The sequence below is a fragment of the Dermacentor albipictus genome, chromosome 2 (genome assembly GCF_038994185.2).
Source record: "Dermacentor albipictus isolate Rhodes 1998 colony chromosome 2, USDA_Dalb.pri_finalv2, whole genome shotgun sequence".
NCBI lineage: Eukaryota > Metazoa > Arthropoda > Arachnida > Ixodida > Ixodidae > Dermacentor > Dermacentor albipictus.
In genome coordinates, this window is record NC_091822.1 from 12101831 (window position 1) to 12124092 (window position 22262).

The 22262-nt window shown below is 46.5% G+C and overlaps 1 pseudogene; it reads right to left on the bottom strand.

Moving 5' to 3' along the window:
- LOC135908837 (glucose dehydrogenase [FAD, quinone]-like) overlaps positions 1-22262 on the bottom strand; it is a 161673-nt pseudogene that overhangs the window by 27064 nt on the left and 112347 nt on the right.

The following is a 22262-nucleotide window of genomic DNA, read 5'->3' on the forward strand; positions in this document are numbered from 1 at the left end:
TTTCACTGTATTATTACTTCTGTTAACCTCTCTTGTTTTTAGTATGTACAAACTACAACCAGTGCTTGTGATTGACCCCCCCCCCCCATGTAATACCCTCGTAATGAGGGCCTTTGGGGGTATTTTGAATAAATAAATAAAATAAATAGATACAGTAACTCTCCTATAACTAGCGATGAGGTCAGAAGGGCCCTGCAAGAGATGAAACGATGAAGAGCGGGAGGATAAGGTGGAATAACAGTCGATTTATTCAAAGATGGAGGAGACATAATGCTTGGAAAACTGGCGGCTCTTTATACGAAGTGTCTATCGACTGCAAGGGTCCCAGAAAACATTATACTAATCCACAAATAAAGGAGACGTTAAGGAATTGAACAATTATGCGACCATTAGCTTGCTCCCAGTATTATATAAAATCTTTACCGAAATAATCTCCAATAGAATAAGGTTAAAACACTGGATTTTGTCAACCAAGGGAACAGGCTGGCTTTAGGAAGAGATACTTTACAATGGATCGCATCCATGTCATCAACCAGGTTATCGCGAAATCCGCAGAGTACAGTAAGCCTCTCTATATGGCTTACATAAATTACGAAAAGGCATTTCATTCAGTACACATACCAGCAGTCATAGAGGCACTACGTAATCAAGGAGTACAGAACGCTTACGTAAAAAGCTTGGAAAATATTGCTACATGTGGGAGGTATTTGTTTGTTTGAACGGGGCGCGTAGGCGCCATCACTCCAGAAAAGAGGAGGAAGAACGAACTGGGCTCGCGCTGTGAATCTAACCGGTCAGCGCTGCAACCGTTGTTGTAAATATAATCTGTAAATAGTTTCTCGTCTTACTGACTCGTCTTTCGCGTTAGAATATCTATGAGGTTCTACAGCTACCTTAATTCTACACAAGAAAAGCAGGGAGATGCCTATAGAGAAAGGGGTCAGACAGGGAGACACAATTTCTCCAAAGCTATTTTCTGCGTGCTTAGAAGAATTCAAGCTATTAAACAGGGAAGGCTTAGGAGTAAAGATCGACGGCAAATATCTCAGCAGCCTTCGGTTTGCCGATGACATTGTTCTATGCAACAACAATGCAGACGAGTTACAACAAATGATTGGAGACCTTAAAAGAGAGAGTGTAAGAGTGGGGTTGAATATTATTATGCAGAAGATGAAGACAATGATAAATAGCCGGGCAAAGAAACAAGATATCAGGATCGCCAGTCGGCCACTAGAGACTGTGAAGGAGTCATTTACCTAGGTCAATTAATCAGAGGGAACACTGATCATGAAAAGGAAATTCGCAGAAGAATAAAAATAGGTTGGATCGCATACGGCAGACATTGCCAACTCCTGACAGGAAGCTTACCATTATTATTGAAAAGTAAGGTGTGCAATCAGTGCGTTTTGCCAGTGCAATATGTCCAGTGCCAATGCATTTGCCAGTGCATTTCCCAGTGCATTTTGCCAGTGCATATGGGACAGAGACTTGAGAGCAAGTTAAGGACCACGCAAAGAGCGATCGAACGAAAATTGCTAGGCATAACGTTAAGAGAGAAAGAGAGTGGTTTGGATCAGAGAGCGAACGGGTATAGACGATATTCTAATTGACATCAAGAGGAAAGAATGTAGCTGGGCAGGTCATGTAATGCGCCGGTTAGATAACTGTTGGACCATTAGGGTTACAGAATGGGTACCAAGAGAAGGGAAACGCAATCGAGGACGACAAAACACTAGGTGGAGCGATGAAATTAGGAAATTCGCGGGCGCTAGTTGGAATTGGTTGGCGCAGGACAGGGGTAATTGGAGATCGCAGGGAGGGGCCTTCGTCCTGCAGTGGTCATAAAACAGGCTGATGATGATGATGATGATGGAGGTGGTGGGCCCCCCCCGAAAAAAAATCCTGGGTACGTGCCTGACAGTATACCTAACTTTAAAGTGCAATTTCTTTTTTCTTCGTGCTTCTTTTCACTGATTAACTCCTTTAACGTAAAAGTGCAGCCTTGTTAGGACATAAAAACGCACAACTGCTCATGTGAAATCATCAGCATGTAATGTAGAGCCGATAGCATAGCCTATTAAATATAAAGCTTTCACTAGAATCGTGACATCAACTATGCTGTCGCTGCAAAAGCTCCTCTTTGCTGAAGAAGGTTGTAAATATATTCCCTCAAGTTTCTTTAGTGCTTCGAAAAGCAACTCGGAGGGATACAGCAATCCTCCCCTGTCTCAAATTTCGTGAATTTTGAGACTCTGCTACTGACACTAGAGTTCTGCAAAAAAAGAGAGCGGCAGTCCTCACATTTCTTGCGAGTAAAAAATTCCTGCGTGGCATACCCTGCCATATATAATGGATGAGGCGGTCATCGCTCCTTTTCTCCACATAAGCCCGGTGCTGTGCCGGAGTATTGTTTAGCCTTTGCTCTAGCAGCGTCAGATTTCCAGCTTCAACTAACTCGTCCATTGTGACGCAACGTCTCCTCCCTTGTCAGAATTATCAGGTGAGTGAAGTAGCGATACCAAATCTTTACTGACCTCTGTGTTTCGTGTTTGCATTGTCTTCGCCAGGATATAAAAATGCAATTCACAACAATAAAAATTGAGACGGCGTTGGGTGATCGTTGGATCCGCACGACTACCACACAAGAAGTTCTCCAACATATATTGGCTTAGTCTAGATGTCAGTAGGTATTTAAAACCCTCTCCAACTATTCTATCAGGGCCAAAGTGCTGCACAATGTCACACGGAGCCCATCTGCTGTCGACTGGCTCAAGCCGCAAAGTCCTCTTGCAATGGAAAGCATATTTAGCGCCAGCGAACAAGGACAGAAGGGAGACGACACCACAGTGCACTAACTTCAACAACTTGATTTTCAGGAAACACCAACCTAGTTAACCCATGCGCAGTTAAATAGGCGGGTGTTTCCTGACAATCAAGTTGAAGTTAGCGCATTGTGGTGTCGTCTCCCTTCTGTCCTTGTTCGCTGGCGCTAAATATGCTTTCCAAGTCAGTCTACCAACACGCCCAACAAATGGAAATCCTTTTGCATGTGACTCCCAACGAGGCGGAAACTCGAGGAATTCCTTCAGAGCCCTTCAGAGAAAGCACATGGCAAGCACGCTGCAACTGGCTGCAACACACGGAGAACGCGTCCGTACAGCCCGTGCGACTGCAGCGCTGCCGCATACATCCGGGACCTGTCTACGCCCCCGGCTTCAAAGCAGTGCGTGGCACGCTCCGCCGTCTGAACACACTGGCCCTATTCTAGTACACTGTACCTTCGTGAAAAATCCAGCATGCGGTTCCTGCTCGTTTGTGGTGCAATCTCGGAAAGGATTTCCTTCGTCTACTCCCACCAGTCCGATCTAGACACGCACGAGATATCTTGAAGATGGTGCTCTACCGGAAATGGTCACTCGATAATATCGCCCTTGAATACAGCTCACCTTTGAACATTACCTTTGGTTGTTTTAGTGCGCCAACGCGGCATATAGTACCCACGAAAGCCTTTGCCAATCAGATCTTGATGGGAAATGGCTGTTCTATTCAGCTTCGTCAATTGCAGTTTACATGTTTTGTGCGCGTTGGCTGGTCCGCATCGCACTTGTTTTGATGTGCACGCTTTCGCTCTGAAAGGCAGGACAGAAAAAATGTGTTCGGTCTTCCTGCACTCAGCGTTGCCATACACTGCCGTTGCTTGCGTTCCGGTACGTATTCGAGCACCCGACGGCCACGCAACGCATGGACATCCTTACAACAGCTCAAATCACGAGCACAACAGGTAGAGCGCACGCCGAGAGAGACAGCCGTCAACTCGCAATGATGAACAAGCAATGCGCCTGGTTGCCTACACTCTAAACAAAGTTTACACCCTTTGGGGCTTATCTTGTCCCCAAACAATAATCGTCATCGGCCTTGCTTGCGCTTCCTCTCTTGAAAACTCGGCGCTCGCTACTTTCCTGACGAGAATGCTGTGTGAAGCTGATAGGGCGCAAGCCGTTCGCGACTAGGAAGTAGCGGGCTCGCCGCGTTAAAGAAAGGGAATGCGGGCAAGACAGATGACGATTATCGTTTGGGGACAAAGTACAACCCGAAGGGTGTGAACTTTTTTTAGAGGCGCAAGATGGGCGCAGCCGAGAGAGGAACGGCTGCGTGCGCTTCTTCAATACTCGCCACATCACGACAGCTTCGCCACCAGGTGCACGCGTCGTGTGCATAGGCGCTATTTAATAGCTGCTAGTAACAAAATTAGGCAATTACCAGCCCTGCGGCGTTGCCATGATTAGCTTCATAGTATGCGCATGGCATTTATAGTGAATTTAGCCCAACTGAGATTTCGTTGCAGAAGGCCTTTAAAGAGCAACAAAGAATGACAAGGTGTTACCTCTGCACTTTACACGAGAGAAAAGCGTGTTACCTCATCTTGGGATCGATCACTGCCCGATGGTCGCTGCCCATTCGGCAGGTTCCGGCTGGATGGTACGCCGTCTTTGGGAATGCCAGCGCCAGGCAGGCCCAGTACTCGTCGCTGTATTGCTCGTGCTCCTCGCAGCCGGGAAACACCTCGCTCCACACGCGGCCGCCTATCTCTGCGAACGCCTTCGTCCTTGTGATGTTGTGAACGAACTTGAGACCTGCGATGTGCACGAGGATATACAGGTATAGGACAGTGCAAAACGATAGGCCAGATCGACAGGGATCTGCGAAAATCTGAGCGGACTCGCAAACCGTGTGAGACCGCATACTGCTATGAAAAGCTCGAGGCGTTTCAAAATAGTGTAGCGTACAGCGACCCTGACCCGAACAGGCTTTGGCCCTGCGGTGACGTTGCGGCAGCCCGTCCTGCCCTGTTCTAGAAGGGCTTTTGACCCTCCGTGTGCACAAGGGAAGACACCGCTGTTACCAACCGTTGGACCGCCACAAAAACTCTTTAGGTCAAGATGGCTACGTATGTTTAACATATATCGTGCCGGCAATTGTGTCCTTTTGGGAAAGGGAACAGCAGCATACGGCGAGCGTACCTTCGACAATGACCTTGACGTCGTCGGGGTGCGTGTAGTAGCCGGAGACGATAATCGGGGGATCCTCAGGATCCGTGGAGCGCAACTTGACGTATCCTCTCGACTTTGGCCGCGTCACAAAGGGGATCATGTTGATTGCTGGCTCCCCGCGGTGCGGCAAGATGTACTTGTCGTAAACCTGAAATGCGCAGCGCGGTGAAATCTTTTGCAAGAAATAAAGGGATGCTAAAGAGAAAAATGTTTATCCCTGTATTAGTAAATTAGTCTTCTACGATGTCAAAAACGCAACTCCTACCTCGAGCTCTGAAATGCTCTTGGTAAGCCAGAAGTGGCGCGAAAAGAGGAAAGGAGGTGTTAAGGAAGAGTTATTTACTCTCAGATCATAAACTTTTTAGTATCCAATAGCCTATTTCATCCTGCTCAACATGGCTTCCGTAAAGGTCTTTCATGTGAGGCTCAACTAGCTTTATTTCTCATGATCTAAATTCTAACCTCGACTTGAACGTACAGTCGCGGACAGAATAAAATGGACCATGGTATCTCCGAAAATGTTCAATTCCCGAGCAGCCTGTAGCAGTAACCAGTAAAACTGCCCACGACAACGTTGTTAGCATAATCTAGTCGAGGTCCAAAATGCAAATACCAGATTGCGTTGTGAGGTTGCGGAGATATTCAGCTTTTTCTTAGATTTCATGGTCCATAATATTCTGTCCGCGACTGTACCTGTAGACAGTGGCGTAGCTAGATCATCGGTAGCTAGATCCGGGGGCCCATAGGTCTTCTGTCACCCCCCCCCCCCTCCCCCTGGGTGTAGTAGAGGAAGTCGAGGATATCAACAAATTCCGGGTGCCTTCAGACGTATATGACATCCCCCCCCCCCATGTTGCTACGCCACTGCCTGTAGATGCCAGATTCTTAGACTTTGAAAAGGCACTTGACAAAGTTCCACACCAACGGCTGCTCCTAAAACTTTCCCGTCTCCAGATTAATCCATTTGTACTAGACTAGATACGTAGCTTTCTCACTAACCGGCCGCAGTTTGCATTTGCTAATACGCAGTCATCTAAACGATCTTCTGTAATTTTGGGCGTAATACAAGGCATAGTTCTTGGACGACTACTCTTTCTTATTTACATTAATGACGTTCCTACTGAGATCTCTTCTCATATTCGATTGTTCGCAGACGATTGTGTAGTTTATCGACGCATAGCTGACACTTCAGACATGGATTTGCTTTAAAATGACCTAAAATTCATTGAATTATGATGTAACGAATGGTTGATGTCTTTAAATTATTAAAAGACCTGACTAGGTTCTTTCCATCGCAGACAGCATCACCAACCAGAGAAATACTCCATATACGGCTCCAAAATCTAATCCGTTGACTCATATAAATACCTCGGCATAACCTTTTCAACTACCCTAACTTGGTCACATCCTGTCCTTAACTCAGCCAATGCCACGAATCGAACCCTCGGTTTTCTCCGTCGGAACTTGAGACTTGCTCCCCCATCAGTAAAATTATTAATAACTTATGTTATATATGTCCGCCCTACGTTAGAATATGCATGCTCTGTCTGGCATCCTCATCAACATAACCTATCTAATCCACTTGAATCAGCTCAAAACCGTGCAGCCCGGTTTATTTATTCTGAATATTCTTATCATGCAAGCGTGTCTGAAATAAATACCCGTTGGTCTTACTAATCTAGAATCCCCCCCCCCCCCCCCCCCCACGACGTGATATCTCTAGACTGTGTCTTTTTCACAAATTCTATCATTGACTACTCCAGATTTCAGCTATATTACCAGCTCGTTGTAAGTCCAGCGACACCAACCACAGAACAGCCGTGTATCCTCCCCCGGCGCAGACTACCTTCCACCTGCAATCATTTTTTGCGAAAACCGCAAGGGACTGGAACGGTCTGTCTGCCGACGACACGCCCTACTCCGACGCACATCACTTCCAGGCAGAGATTTAGGTGCACGTTAAAGAACCCCAGGTGGTCGATCGAAATTTCCGGAGTTCTCTACTACGGCGTGCCTCATAATGAGGAAGTGGTTTTGGCACGTGAAACCCCATAATTTAATTTATTCACTTCAAAGCCGCTCTCTAATAACTGTTTTGTTGAGCTAAGCCCATCCCTCACGTAATACCCCATCTCTGGGACCTTCGAGGTATAATAAATAAATAAATAAATAAATAAATAAATAAATAAATAAACATGGGCGGCGACGATGCCTTGAAGGTTAGCCCGCCATGATGTCACGGATATTGACGTCCCCTGCTCGAGCATGGTTAATCTTTTATCAATAAAGGTGAACTATAGATTACGTTCTATAGCATCCAAGGGCTGAACAGGGCTTGCTCCCGGAACATTTACTGAGCCGGTAAGCTCCAAACAGGAAAACATACTTTGAAATCTGTGACGTCGCACTGACATGCTGGCGTTGGGGTTTCGACGCAAAATATAAAGAAATAGAACTTTGCCCTGCGTTTTCTCTCGCAATAATAGACCTATTAGTCCAAAATTAGCGAGAATGGAGTCTTCGAAGACAAATTTATCAGTACGAACTGATTCAGTGGCTATATTTGTGTCCTTGTAACATTATTTAATTCTTGTTAGATGTGCTGCTAGAACCCGCTTATTCTGTTCTACGAGAGACGTCAGCCGACCCAGTCACCCCAAGGTCGGTTTCTGGCTCGTTAAAAGGCAAAAGTTGCATAAGTGACTAGGAAATTTTGAAGCAAATGAATAACGGGGCAGGCAGTGCCACCGCATTGGCCTCGGTGACGGGTATTCCGAGGCCTTCTACAATGATGTCTCTCGTTGATGTGATTAGCTTTATTCAAGAACGTTGCGGCTGCAGTTTTCCGGTCGACGACTGCGGTTGAAAACCATATTTGATGCTCCGACACGTTGTCTCGCCACAATATCACGCATTCAATTCGATCGCTACATCACACGGGTCGCGTCGTATCGTTAAGCGTCAGCGACGATTCCTTGGTAAGGTGACGCAATCACTTGCAGATGCACAGGCTGTCTCTGTGCAAAGGCTCTCGGTGCTGTCTCTGTGCACAGCTGGCTGCCGCCAGCAAAAAGCAATAGCGAGCGTAAGCACACGTTGTGCGACCCGTCGGCCGTCTCCTGCCAACCGTCGCACACCAACAATATCAAACCAGTTTCAACGGAATGAACCGTCGCACTTGACGCCCTACGAAGAACAAACTGACCTCAGTGTCTGGATTGCTGCACTGAATTATTCAGAGTTGACTGCGTATGACCATGCCTGCCACAGAGCCCGCGCTGCCGACGGGAGCATTCCTGACCGCTTCGCTCACGCCACTCGAGGCGTTCACTCCTATCACCAGTCACAGCGGCATAAAAATCGGCTACCATTTGTTTCTGACACCAGCTAGCCACTCATAGAATAAATTTGCTGTGTGATATATGCTTACCCATGCGGCATATGCGTGTTAGATTGGTACACTATTCAATCACTAAAGTAGCTTATACCACGTCTTGTGTTCTTGACTAAGTGATTGCTAAGAATTTGGGAATGGCAGCCCGCAAACAAATGTCATGAAACATAACATTCACAGCGCATGCCTTTTATCTTATATTTTCTCAGACTATTGAGTATTAAACGTGCGTAGCAATAGCAATGCTGAAGCCTGAAAGTGATGTAATTTTAATGGCGCGGCTCCTTGCGGCCACCGTAGTGGCGCCTGTGCGACGTCATTACCGGCCCTGCACGGCGCGTCAAAGCTTTCAATTGAGGGTGCCAGAAGTTTTGGTGCACCCGCGTATATGTCGTGTCCACACGTTAAACTCACCCACTGGCCCGCGTTGGCAAGCCTCGACACGCGCGTCAAAGCATCGGTCGGGAACAGGGCGGATCGTGTTGACGCGCAGAGATTTTGCCGGCTGCCGATGCTAGAAGTTCACTGACGCGCGGCGACGCTTCACCGGCGTGTACCAATCAGAGACTGCGATGCGCCGGCGCCCACCAATAAGAGGCTGTGAGGATTCCGGCTTCTATGCCTATGATGCCTATTGGAGGCGAGCTCCACCACTGGAAAAGCTGAAGCCACCGCCGGCGTGACACGGCATGAGGGATCACGTGGACACAGCGACTGCGTCGGCTGCTTCGGAGGCGCCGAAGCGAGCTGAAAACGAAAGTTTAAAGTCCCAGCTGCTCTGCGGTTCTGCTTAAGTCCTGAAGTTTTACCGCCTTGGGTGTCTGCTTGGCAACATTAGTACTATAATAGGTAGTGGCTGCCTTTGGAGGCGTGCAGCATGGTAGGCTACTGCTCGGTGCCGCAGTGCCGGACGTACGCAACGGAGCCCGGTGTCAGCCTTATTTACACGTAGCCGCAGGACAAGGAGCTGCGTGAAGCTTGGCTCGCGAAACTTAGAACCGGCAGACAGCCATCGGCTGCAACTCGGGTGTGCAGCAAACACAGACGCGAGGAAGATTTATGCTACGGCGCCGGGACTGCAATGTTCGGTGAGTAGCAGAAAACACGTACTGAGACGCTGATGGTTTGGTCTATGAACTTGTTAATGCTAGATACTGGCAAGTTCACTGCAACGGAAAGGGAGCGGTAAGACTCGCATTTAAAGAAGGCATGGCACATGGTCATGTTCGTGTTATGAATTAATGCGCTGGCTTACGAAAAAGAAACAGAGGGAAATCGCACGCTGACAAGACCTATAAACATACAGTGCGACGCAACTTGAGAAATAATATTGAAATGTCCAAGGATTTAGAAGACAAAGGAAGTTTCAATCGTTGCGACGGCACATCACAGTCGCCGTAGGCGTCGCAGTCTCTATAGCGAAATTATTTTTGAACAGTTCTAATAGCGCCCACGCAAAAATGGTTGCTAGTGTACTGCCAAATGCTCATTTGCTGCAGCCTGAAGTTCACGGCACGGTGCGAAAACGCGCTCACAGCGAAATCGAAACATTGTGCGCGGACATGCATGCAGACACGCAGTCGGTCGCTGCGAGCGATCGCTGCATTGAGGCTTCATTCTGTTATGCTCCATTTGGTTATACAGACAACCCGTTGTATATAAGAACATATTTCACGTAGTTTACTTTCAGCGCTTGCCTACCTTTAACGCTAGAAGCCGGTTCGGGAGACTCCATCGCGGCGACCGCGGGCAGTGACGTTCACTTTACGTATTCGGTAAAGAGATAGCGTCTGTAAACAATTCTGTGTTTCCTGGTTGCCCATGATTATAATATGGAGAGTGTAAAACTTCCCCCGTTTTGAGAGTGCTTACGTAAATGTCCATGAGGGCTGCCGCGTGGTGTTTTTATAGAGCGCCGTAAGCGAAGCCTATGAGGAGCGTGCCGCGTGATCCCTCATACCACGCAAGTTAGGCGCTTCCGACAGGTGGCGACTCCGTAAGTCCTCGCCCCCAATAATGATCAGCAATGTGGTGTGGTGAATGAACCGTGTCGAACTTGGGGGGGTGAACGGGGGCGTGTTTCATGGAGTCTCAGGTGACTCAGCTTTAACGGACGAGCTATGCGCTGTTTCCAGTGGCGAAAATAACTTTCGAAAGCGAAAGACACGTAGCCTCGTAGACTTGTAGACATGTAGCAGTGCCATGGTTTGCTAAAACATCCAGCCAAATCACGAGTGCCGCAACGTCTGTGCATGGCGTTTGTGTATTTTGTCGTGCTGGAAACGAATGAAAACATGCTTCTGAACTCCAAGTCTGGATAAGCATCATTTGCCCACCGTCGATGTTGTTTACGTTACGCGTAGGCCTAGCGCGTCAATCGAGTTCATAACTGGCGAGTGAACGAGCCCAGCTGAGAAACTCTGTCGAAGGAAATGAATTTTCAGTTCCGTTTGGCGCTGCAGCGATTTAAAATGTGGCACTCCTGACTTCGTGTAATGTGTGGTGTGGTGAATGAATCGTGTCGAACTTCGGGTGGTGAACCAGAGCGTGTTCCGTGGAGTCTCAGGTGACACAGCTTCAACGAACGAGCTCTGCGCTGTTTCCAGTGGCGAAGATAACTTTCGAAAGCGCAAGACACTAGTAGCGAACAATGGAAAGAACGTACGTTATCAGCCATGCCATCAGTTTCATCTGACGGTGCGCTATTCTATTCGGCATGTGAATTCAGTTCAGTACAACATCAAAGTACTACCTCACTCACTTTCTTCAAGTACATGGGCTAGCTGGGGATAAATTGCTCGTGCAGCACTCAAGAACGCTGACGCACTGAAGGAAATATGACACAATGCAGTCATGTTTGAGTCCGTGTATCGTTATACTTGAGTACTGCAAAAAGAAATGATTTGTTTGCAATATGTGCACCATAGGAGGACCTGCATCATACAAGACCTATGCATGTAGGCGCGTATACCAGGATCGGTTCGGTACCTACTTGAGAAGCAGCACATACTGAGTCAATGAAACTGTAATTGGGTTTTGATCTTTTTTATATATATTGATAGTGCAGATGGTGCGAGTGCATTGCGGGGAAGGTGAAGAGATGTCATCAGTACTTAGTGCAGTATACGTATGTTTAAAGAGGCCAAATCTCTTCAGCTTCCACTAAAATGTTTCTCGTTACGGTACTATAAACTGTATTAAGGAAAAAGATCAACTCAAAACCAAGTTCCCAATGCATCGTCGCACAATGCGTTCAATTAACAAGTTAACACTTCCACTGCAGCATTATGCCGGTGTATAACATACGCGCTTGAAGTAAATACGCTCAGTAAAGATGGACGAGTGGGCCTACAATTGCAAACTTTGTAGTAGCACTGCAAAATGTGCTGCGATGCGTATCAGCCACAACAAAACTGCTGAGTGTCCAGCCTACTTCCTCGAAGGCACTATGAAGACTGCTCGGGTGATTCTCATTCTGGATGCAACATTCAGCCCTTTTTTCGGCTTTTCCGCATATGTCACCAGCACTGTATCTAAGCATTGTCGCATACCTGGGTTTGTGTCCCGTGTCTCCCGTCCCTGTGGACCTGAAGCTTTTCCGAGCACTCTACACTTCTATAATTTTGCCACGGCTTCAGTACTGCTCATCGGTATAGTCCCTGTACCAAACTCACGTCACTGACAAACTTGATTTTGTTCAGCGCTGGGCAGCACGCATCCTCTTCTCCCGTCTTTTCGGTGGTCGCAAGCTCAAGCCAGCCTACGAGGATTGCCTCAGAGCCGTAAGTGGCACAGCCTGCGATACCAGCGCAACATTGCACTAGTCTGCATATTCTGCAGGGTGCTTAACGGCTATCTGGACAGCGCTCATCTTTCTTCTTCAGTCCGTCTGAACAAGCGATCAGCACAGCATGAACCCCATCAGGCCTGTACGGTCCGAAACCGCAACTCCATGCTTATTTGTGGCATACACAGCTTTCTCTCCCCCCTCCCCCCCCCCCCGGCCATTCGGACTCCCTTTTCTTGCGACCGCAATGAATTGGCACTCCTACGTGGTGTGTACCCGTCGATTGTGCGCATGTGTGCCGTGCTCTGCGAATGAGCAAAGGTGTGTGTGTGTGGGGGGGGGGTGTTTGTACACGTGGAGGGGGGAGGTGTCTGCACCCTGCAAATTCCTGCTGTGGCTGGCTTGCAGACGTTCTAGCGTATAGGCATCAGCCTTTCTTTAGTCTTACGGGCTGTCTAGAATGCCATGTTACCGCTAAGGTTATTATTATTATTATTATTATTATTATTATTATTATTATTATTATTATTATTATTATTATTATTGATGATGGGCAGGCGGACGGATTGCACAAGTAAAGGCCAGCAGAACCGTCGCAAAAAGTGACGACAGCAAACGGAAGCAGAAAGTTCCGGCGGCGCGCACAAGTGGCCGACGGTGTAAACAGAACAGATGAGTTTGCAGCAGAGTTACATGACACAGGAACCATAGCGGCGGAGAAAGGTGCGATATCGATGTCAGAGGCGGCAACAACTTTAGGAGAAGAATGGTCGTCAGGGTCGAAGCACGGCACTGATAACGTAAGTTCGGCACGAGCGCAGTCGATAAGTGCTTGATTGCCAGATAGGAAATTCCATCCAAGAATAACGTCGCCTGACGAACGAGATAGGACGACACATTCTATAACATACATAACGTTTTGAATGACTACCCGGGCTGTGCACGACGCTGAAGGCTGAATGCGATGCGAGGTTGCCGTACGCAGAGAAAGAGAGGTAAGGGGAATGGTCACTTTTTTCAAATTGCGGCAAAGCTTCTCACTAATAATAGAAACGGTGGCTCCGGTGTCGATAAGTGCGTGTATGGTGACGCCGTCTACGGACAGTTCAATTTCGTTCGCCGGGTTAGAATGAGGCCTTGAAATGTTCGACGTAAACGTAGTTCTTGCCTCTGGAATTGCGACTGTTAGTTTTCCTATCGGGCTGGGCTGGGTCGGCCAACCATCGGGGAAATGGATCGGCGACGTGGGGAAGGTGACCGACGGGCATCGAAAGGGAGGCGACTGTAAGACGAGTCCGGAGGAAGGCTAGATGGGTCCTGACGCGGAAGTCGAGCAGGCCTTTAGGTTGAGGCGCCCCCACTGTCAGGTAAAGGGGGGCTGCGACGGCGGCAGAATCGTGCTACGTGGCCCGGAAAATGGCAGAAATAGCATATTGGCAGGTTGTCAGATGTACGCCACGGGTTGACGACAGGGGCTCCAGCGGCCGAGTAAGGGACGACCATCGGGCGTGAAGGTGGCGGCGGCACATGGAAGGTGCCGGTGGCCCGGTAGGCATCAGGAGCCGGAGGAGCGTAAGGCCGGGCGACAACGTCAGCGTACGTTAGCGGTCCAGCTGCAGGCTGCGGAGGAGGGGCAGATGGCAGCGCCGCGGCCACTTGGGTCTGAATGACGTGGCGAAGTGAAGGAGCCAAGGTTGTCGACGGCTCAGGTGTGCTGTTCGCCAGAGAGAGTTGGCGGGCAACTTCCTGACGGATGAACTGCTTTATGTCTGGCATTAAAAAAGAGATGTCGGCAGCCTCGCGGCCGAAATCCAATGGAGATAGATCCGTGGTGTCCTGCTGAGACGCGCGTCTTGATGCACGCTGTTTGCGCAGCTCGTCGTACTGCTGACATAGCTGTATGACTTCGGCAATCGTCCGCGGACTCTTCGCGACGAGCATCTGGAAGGCATGGTCATCGATGCCTTTCATGACGTGCTTGATCTTGTCAGCTTCGTCCATAGATGAGTTCACGCGCTTGCATAGCGAGAGCACGTCTTCAATATAACTGGTGAAGGTCTCGTCCTGGCATTGAGCTCGACCACGCAAGCGCTGCTCAGCGCGAAGCCGGCGAACGGCGGGACGGCCGAAGACCTCTGCCAAAGTCGTCGTGAAAGCCGACCAGGTGGCAAAATCGGCTTTATGATTGCGGAACCATAGGTTTGCCACGTCAGTCAAGTAAAAGATGACATTTGTGAGCTTGGCGTGGTCGTCCCACTTATTATAGGCGCTTACACGGTCATATTCGGCGAGCCAGTCTTCCACGTCGTGGTCGTCTGTGCCGCTAAATATAGCCGGATCGCGCTGCTGGACCACGCCAGAACAGACGATGGTGGGGGGCATGGGAGCAGCAGCCTGGGACAGTCCTGGTTCATCCATTGCAACAGCTGGTGGTAGCGTTCGGCTGCGGAGTTCCAGGATGTAGAAGAGAAACCCAGCACCTCCACCAAATGCAACGGGGGTGTTCACCTAGCAGAAGGGTCACTAGTTATAGGTTGTAGCGCTAGGCTTAAAACATGTCGGCGCTATATCATAACACGGAAGCAAGCACTTCTCGTCGTCTTCTTCTTTTGCACCTGCACACCAGCACAATGCCCACTGCCCAGTGCCTTCAGTACAATCATCATCATCATCATCATCATCATCATCATCATTATTATTATTATTATTATTATTATTATTATTAATATTATCACTACGACAACACTGAATATGTTGAGGCCAGCTCGACATGCAATTCAACATATTTCTGGAGCTTCGCGCACTATCACTCTTCTAAAGAGAGCGCCAATGATTTATGCCTTCTTGATACAAATGGTGATGTCTAAAACACTGCTGATGGCTTCGCAGAACACTTATGTTCCGTATGTGGTGTAAAAGGTGTTGCAAGTAACCTTCCTTCTCAGTCTGCACGGTGTGTACACTATCACTCAATGAAGACCTTGTTTGCAAGTGTTTGGAGCGCCTGATCAAAACCTCACCTTCCTTGTGGTGCTGATGGTATTTCTTTTGTAGTGCTTAACCCTTCCAGACGCTGTCTACTAGTGATAAGAACACTTCAATGAATGAACAGCGTGGCCTTGTGTGCCGACAACTTAAAACTATTTGAGTCTGTCAACAGTGTTCACCACTGCATCAACCTCCAAAAAGACATTTTTTCACTCTGAAACTGGTGCAGAAACAATAAGGTACTCTTAAATGCTTCCAATACTATGGCATTAAGTTACGTGCGGAAAACACGCCATGTTCATTTTGCATACACCCTTCGGGATGCTCCACTGCCAAGTGTCGATGAAATGATAGATCTTAGTGTGTACTTCGATAAACCGCTAAGCGTCTCTTCACACCCCCAGAAAGTCACACAACGTGCACTTCACACTCTTCGAATTGTATGCATATATTGCATGATTTCCAGTGACCTGTTCCGCTTCTGGAATTGTATTCTGCTGTGTGCCTTCCACTACTAGAGTATGCCTCTGTAGATGGGAATGCAACGTGAAAATCTAATTCCCAGGATAAACTGATGTCTATCTTCAAGCACCACTGTTGCCATTCTAGCGACCATAATTCAACCTTCTCAAATATACCTCAACTTAAACCTCTGTACTCAAGACTTAATTCATCAGACCTTCAACTCCTGTGTAAGGTGGTCGGCATTATCCATTCCCCAAAGCTTCATGTTCATGTGCAATTGTTCGTGCCGCAACAGTATACCAGTATACCGCAACAGCATTCCGCATTCTTTGCCTGGCCTTGTTGCATTAAAGACTGCGCTATAGTTTACTCGACTAAGAATTGTGCTTGTATTGTCAAACTTCAGAGTTTATTTCCTGTGTTTTGTGTATCTGTAGATAATCACGTAGGATTAACTCCCTTTTACCCTTCCTCGTTTTCTTTTCCCTGTTGGTTTCTCTATCTCGCATTGTTTTGTCTACCGCATTCATGTTTTCTGTACATTTTGTCTCACATATTGCTTTTAAGTGCACCAGTAAGAAGGCTCTCTAGCAGTTTCTGGGCACTATGATAAACATTTGATTGATTGATTGATTATTATTGTAGTTGGAAATCGTGTTTTTTAAGCATGTGCTACTATATTATTTCACTGCAGTAGCTTTTGTGCAGGTAAAAAAAGGGCATGAATTAAGAAAGTGCAATGAAATGCTATGTGCGTGATCATAGGCATTGTGCTATTAATTTCTTCGGAGTTTTAATAACGCTCAGCTACTGTATCCAGTGTCGTGCGATAAAATAATATGCCACAGCAATTATTACATGCCTCACAGAACAAATTGAATGTCTTTCTCAGTCAAAACATCACAGTAGGATGTAAACAATAAACTGGTATTTTTTGTGGTGACTTGAAGTGTATAAATTGTGAAAATAACCAGTTTATATACATATATTTCTTGTATTATGCAAATAAGCTGCCCCCATGCATTCGAATAAGTGCTTCAATAGTTCACTTGGCAAAGGGCAACGAAATACCCCTATTAAAACCCCCCAATTCTCAAGCTTGTATTGTCTGACGGTATGTAATTTCATCAATGTCCAGAAAGACAAACTTGACATGTTGAAATCAGTTAAAATAGAACATGGCCTTTAGAGAGGGAAAATTTTTCTAGCAATACCCTCAATGGGAAGGCCTCCCGATGCGGTGTTGATGTTTCAAAACAACCTATAATGATAGATGAGGTACTGCATGGGCAAGCTTTGACAGAATCAAGCATCGGGAGGACACAAGCTACGAATTACGTAAATTTCAGCTATTCTATGTAATTTTTGTGAGTGCTACATGTGTTTCATTTGTTTTTTTCCAATTTTCTCAGAACCCACTTTTTCACGTTTCTTTTATGGACCAACAAGAATAACTGTATTGACACGGATACTTTTTATCTGTATCCGGTGACCACCTAACCAATGTTAAACGTTATCGCTCGGCGCAGGACGCGCCTGCACGTATCGGAAGTTCCGCGAGTTTATCCGTGGTTCTGTCGGTTGTCGACAAACCTTGAATGATCTGAATGCAAACGCGACAGGAATTGCGTAGTAGTTTCGGGAAGGCGCCAGCGAATGGGCTGTCACTTTCGACGAGCATGAAAGCCGACACGCTTGAGCCGCAGATTCTCAACGGTCGCGGACTTTGCTCGCCGCTATCGTTGCCAATGACTGGGCACAAGTTCGCCCAATAAAGAGCTACATTCGCAACTCGCAATTTTGACTCTGGATCATTTTTCACAGTCACTACGACGCGACAATATTTCTAACACGGATATTTCAGTGATACTTTGCACACCTAATTCTTGCAGAGTTGGCTGCTCAATGAGCCACCAAAAATGATATCGTACAACAGCTTTTGATATGATATGGTATCGTCGTGCAGGTGTTTGCAAAGCAAATTGTTGACAGACGACGCACGAGCGCAAGCGTTGATGTGTCTATTTTGGGCACTATTTTTACATCAAAGATAAAAAGAAGCTGTTGCGGCAGGTCATTAATCAAACGAGTTTTTTATATCTAAAAGAGCATACAGATCACTAACTTATTGTTTCAAGCTTAGTTTACAGCAGGCTATTCTAGGTCGTACTTGGACGGCTGAAGACAAAATCGTCCACCAACAGTGCGCCGCAGCCAAAGTGCGAGCGTCAGAGCTTCGGTCTCCAGTGGTGGCGTACCCTCCAACCGACGGGTAGCGACGCGTTCGCTTGTCGGCGCGTGCCCAAGCGCACTGACGCATGTCAGTGATTAGGTATTTAGTATAACCCTCGTGTGGTTAGAGCACCGTCCAAGAAGTTCAAACGCAACGCTAAACCTTGCTATCGCAGTCAGCGCTTCGCTCTTCGAGTGAAATTGCCAATTTTCGACAATGTAAAACGGAGCCGCGTAAGGTGTTTCTTTCCCACTCCTTGACGAGGCTCTTCCAAGCGTGCATGCACGGGCCGTCGGCGGAGCCTATGTCATTCGTACGCCCGCCCCATGTGTTCCGAACCACAGAGAGCCGCTTGGAGCGGAAGGCAGTTCCCCACCACCGACTCGGCAGCCAAAAATCCGCCCTTCGAGAATTTGGTTCCACGGCCCTATTAAACTAGACAAACTGGTTCAAGACTCAAACGAAGCGATTTATATACAGCGGGCGAACGGCGGACACCTTGGCCAACGAATGTTTCGAGGAAAGGTGCAAAAACAGTCGTGTACACAGGTTTGCGTGCACGTCAAACATATCCAGGGGGTAAAAATTAATATGACACACGCACTGCCAGTGTGTTTGGTTCCGAGAGGGCACCGTTATGTGCTCCAGTCTTGTATTTGAGTTTTAACTCAGGATAATACTGTTCGGCCAACAAGTGGTAGCGTGGAGCGGTCTATAGCTGAAGTATATGGCAGGTCACGAACGCAGGAGAGCCAATACAAAAAAAAGGCCTGCGCACCGTTTTCTTTTTTTTTACCACTTGGTGCCTTATGAATACACTTTCCCTTATGCGGACTGCACCAGGAGTGAAAGCAGGCATGAGTGCGCAACATTCACGTGCTGCATTCGGGAAGAGCCAAGATCCTGAAGTCTGAGACCGAGGCATACAGCTCAGAGCATAAATATACTCGCAGTATGAAGTGGTAATCGTAGGAGCGACCAGCTCAAATAACAGCTGTGAGGAGCGTGAGACTTTGGTCTGCTTAGCGTGTGTCAGTGTATGGCTTTCTAGCACCGTAAAACAATAATCAAGCATCGGACGTGCTTTAGTCATGTACCTCCTGCTTAAGCCCCAAGCCGATGAGGAAAGGCTCGGTGTAGCTGGAAGCTGGTGGACCCGTGTTGAGCATTATCTCGATGTCGGGGAAGTCGTCGTTCTGGTCAGCGTACTTGGTCTTGTAGAAAGCTATGCCCTCGATGCCGCCTGGTAGGGTCCAAGGTCCTGCGTGGTAAACAAGGGGAAGGAAGCTTACTCAAGAGTCTCACCTACTGAGCGGGCATTCGGTGGGTTTAGAGTCCTACCTCGTAATGATTTAATGGAGCTTTGAACGAATGGTATAAATAGGTGAATTAAAGTGTATATCTCAATGCGAAATAAACAAAAAGTGACAAAATGCAAGAAAAATAGTAACACACATCGTTATGCATTAAGGGTAAATTTATTGATAAATTACAATTATAATTTTATGTTAAAATAAATGCATGCATGATAGTCTAAACAGAGGATACAGTAATAAACAAAATATTTAATGGAATTACTTGAATACTTAAAACGAGAATTCCTCAATGCCCAAGCGTGCGCTGCGTATAAATGATGGGAATGAGACTTTTCATACACACGTTTGCTCGACGCAGTACTTTTCAACCCTAATCAACATGTCTGCGCGTCTCAGAGACAACGCATCGACGTCAGAGGCCCAAGCAATTCTTTCTCGACCTTGATGGCGACTTACTTTTGTGGCACAGGCGGCAACGCTTTTCCTACAATATGGCCTGACACAACGTCTACCCTTTCTTGGCAAGGCAGCGCCCTCCTCCTCAGCCTTTAGCGTCTTGCGCTCTGTCCCCACAAGACAGGAACCCAACAGCAGAGATACTGTAACAACCATTAGTTGTCCAGATACGTGCACGTGCTTCACGTCCTTGTCATCGTTGTCGGCTGATATAAGTTTCCTGAAGGACAGAAGCCTCTCTCACAGACCACCTGTTAACCGTAACTTGACACCTCGTCTAATTGGATAGTCATTCTGCCACCATGGACCGCGTTTTCTTCTCTCTGACACTATTTTCTTATTGCATCGGACAAGCAGTTACCTTTTTCGCGAATCAGATGAGCTGCCGAGTGTGAAATGATTAATTTGAACTAGAATATTATCGGCGTTCCTGTATTTGCAGTGTACAGTCTGTTCCTATCTCTCGCACTTACGTCAGTCATTTTCTTACGCAACACCCTTTGCGTTGGTTTTAGCTTTGAGATATTGTTGCCAACAAAGCGTCGGCTTGACGTTATTGTCAACATTCTTATTCAAGGAATTGCAACTGGACTCAAATCGGGTGGTAGTCGTGGTGCTCCAAGGTCTGTGAGTAGGTTCAGAAATGCTTATGCTTTGCTGGTTTTAAATCCACGTCGCGTATTGTGTACAAGCGGTTTCTTCGTGACATCATCATCATCAGCCTGGTTGCGCCCACTGTAGACAAAGGCCTCTCCCATACTTCTCCAACTACCCCGGTCATGTACTAATTGTGGCCATGTTGTCCCTGCAAACTTCTTAATCTCATCCGCCCACCTAACTTTCTGCCGCCCCCTGCTACGCTTCCCTTCCCTTGAAATACAGTTCGTAACCCTTAATGACCATTGGTTATCTTCCCTCCTCGTTACATGTCCTGCCCTTGCCTATTTCTTTTTCTTGATGTCAACTAAGATGTGATTAACTCGCGTTTGTTCCCCCACCCAATCTGCTCTTTTCTTATCCCTTAAAGTTACACCCATCATTCTTCTTTCCATAGCTCGTTGCGTCGTTTTCAATTTAAGTAGAACACTTTTCCTAAGCCTCCAGGTTCCTGCCCCGTAGGTGAGTACTGGTAAGACACAGCTGTTATACACTTTTCTCTTGAGGGATAATGAAAGAATAGTCTAGAAAGATACAAAGTAGATAGATAGATAGATAGATAGATAGATAGATAGATAGATAGATAGGTAGATAGATAGATAGATAGATAGATAGATAGATAGATAGATAGATAGATAGATAGATAGATAGATAGATAGATAGATAGATAGATAGATAGATAGATAGATAGATAGATAGATAGATAGATAGATTTTTTATAGGTAGATTTTATTTTATTTCTCTCAAAACAAAGTACAGAAATGAGAGAGGACGGAAGGGAAAAAGCTGCCGAATGCAGCTTGAGGACCCCCTACGCCCTACAGAGCAGCAGTGCGGTGAAAAAACAAAGACAATGCGACAGGTTGCGAAGTATACACAGAAACAGAATTCAACATCACAATACTCGTAATCTATTGTATAATTGTAATTTTAACACGGAATCTATTACATTGTCATAATTTTACACAATTAACGCAATTACACAATTTCTTCGCCAATTACTATTACACAATTCTAACGCTAACGTAGACAAAAATACAGATAAATAGAATTCACTCAAGTATGCTATACAGTTAGAATACAGTTACAGAATACAGTATACAGAATACAGTTACACAGGTGAGCTATTCGCTCGAAGGCCCGGAAAGATTTATAAGTTCTATGAAAGTTTGTATAGAAAGCAACCTAAGAGAAAAATGATTATCTTCGAGAACATTTAGGTACCTAGGCAGATTGTACGATAAAGATTGTGTACGGTATTTGGTGCGACTTAACGGTAGGGTCCATGACATAGAGTGACGTACAAGCTGGAACATTGTTAGCATAAGGTTATTGTTCGTTGCTACAGCAGTTTTGTAAATGCAAAGAAGTTTGAACACATACAAGGTAGTTATACTTAAAATATGGAACTGCCTGAAATATTCTCTAGTGTGAGCATTCCACGGTATATTATCTATCAGCCTTACCACACGCTTTTGTGCAATTAGAAGGCGCTGTTTATTGTGTTGTGTCGTTGTACCCCAAACTGTGTGGCAATAAGTAATCACTGGCGCTATGTATGAATTATAAATGGGGAGTTTAACCTGTGTGGGAAGGGTTAACCTATGTTTACATAACACGCCATTTAACCTGTTCATTTTAGCACGAATATTTTCAATTTGTAGGTCCCAATTGAGTGTCTCAGAGAATATAACACCAAGAGATTTTATTCTGGATACAATATCAATCTTGTCATTACATAATAATAGTTCGATATCACCACTTACTACTTTATTTCTTGTTCTATATTTCACAGCCTTTGTTTTATTCGTAGTAACATTAAGACAATTTTTATTACACCAGTGCCGCAAATGTTCCAAAAATTGGTTGCCACGGACGGATAACTCAGCTAGTGTGTTTCCTGTGGCAAGCATTG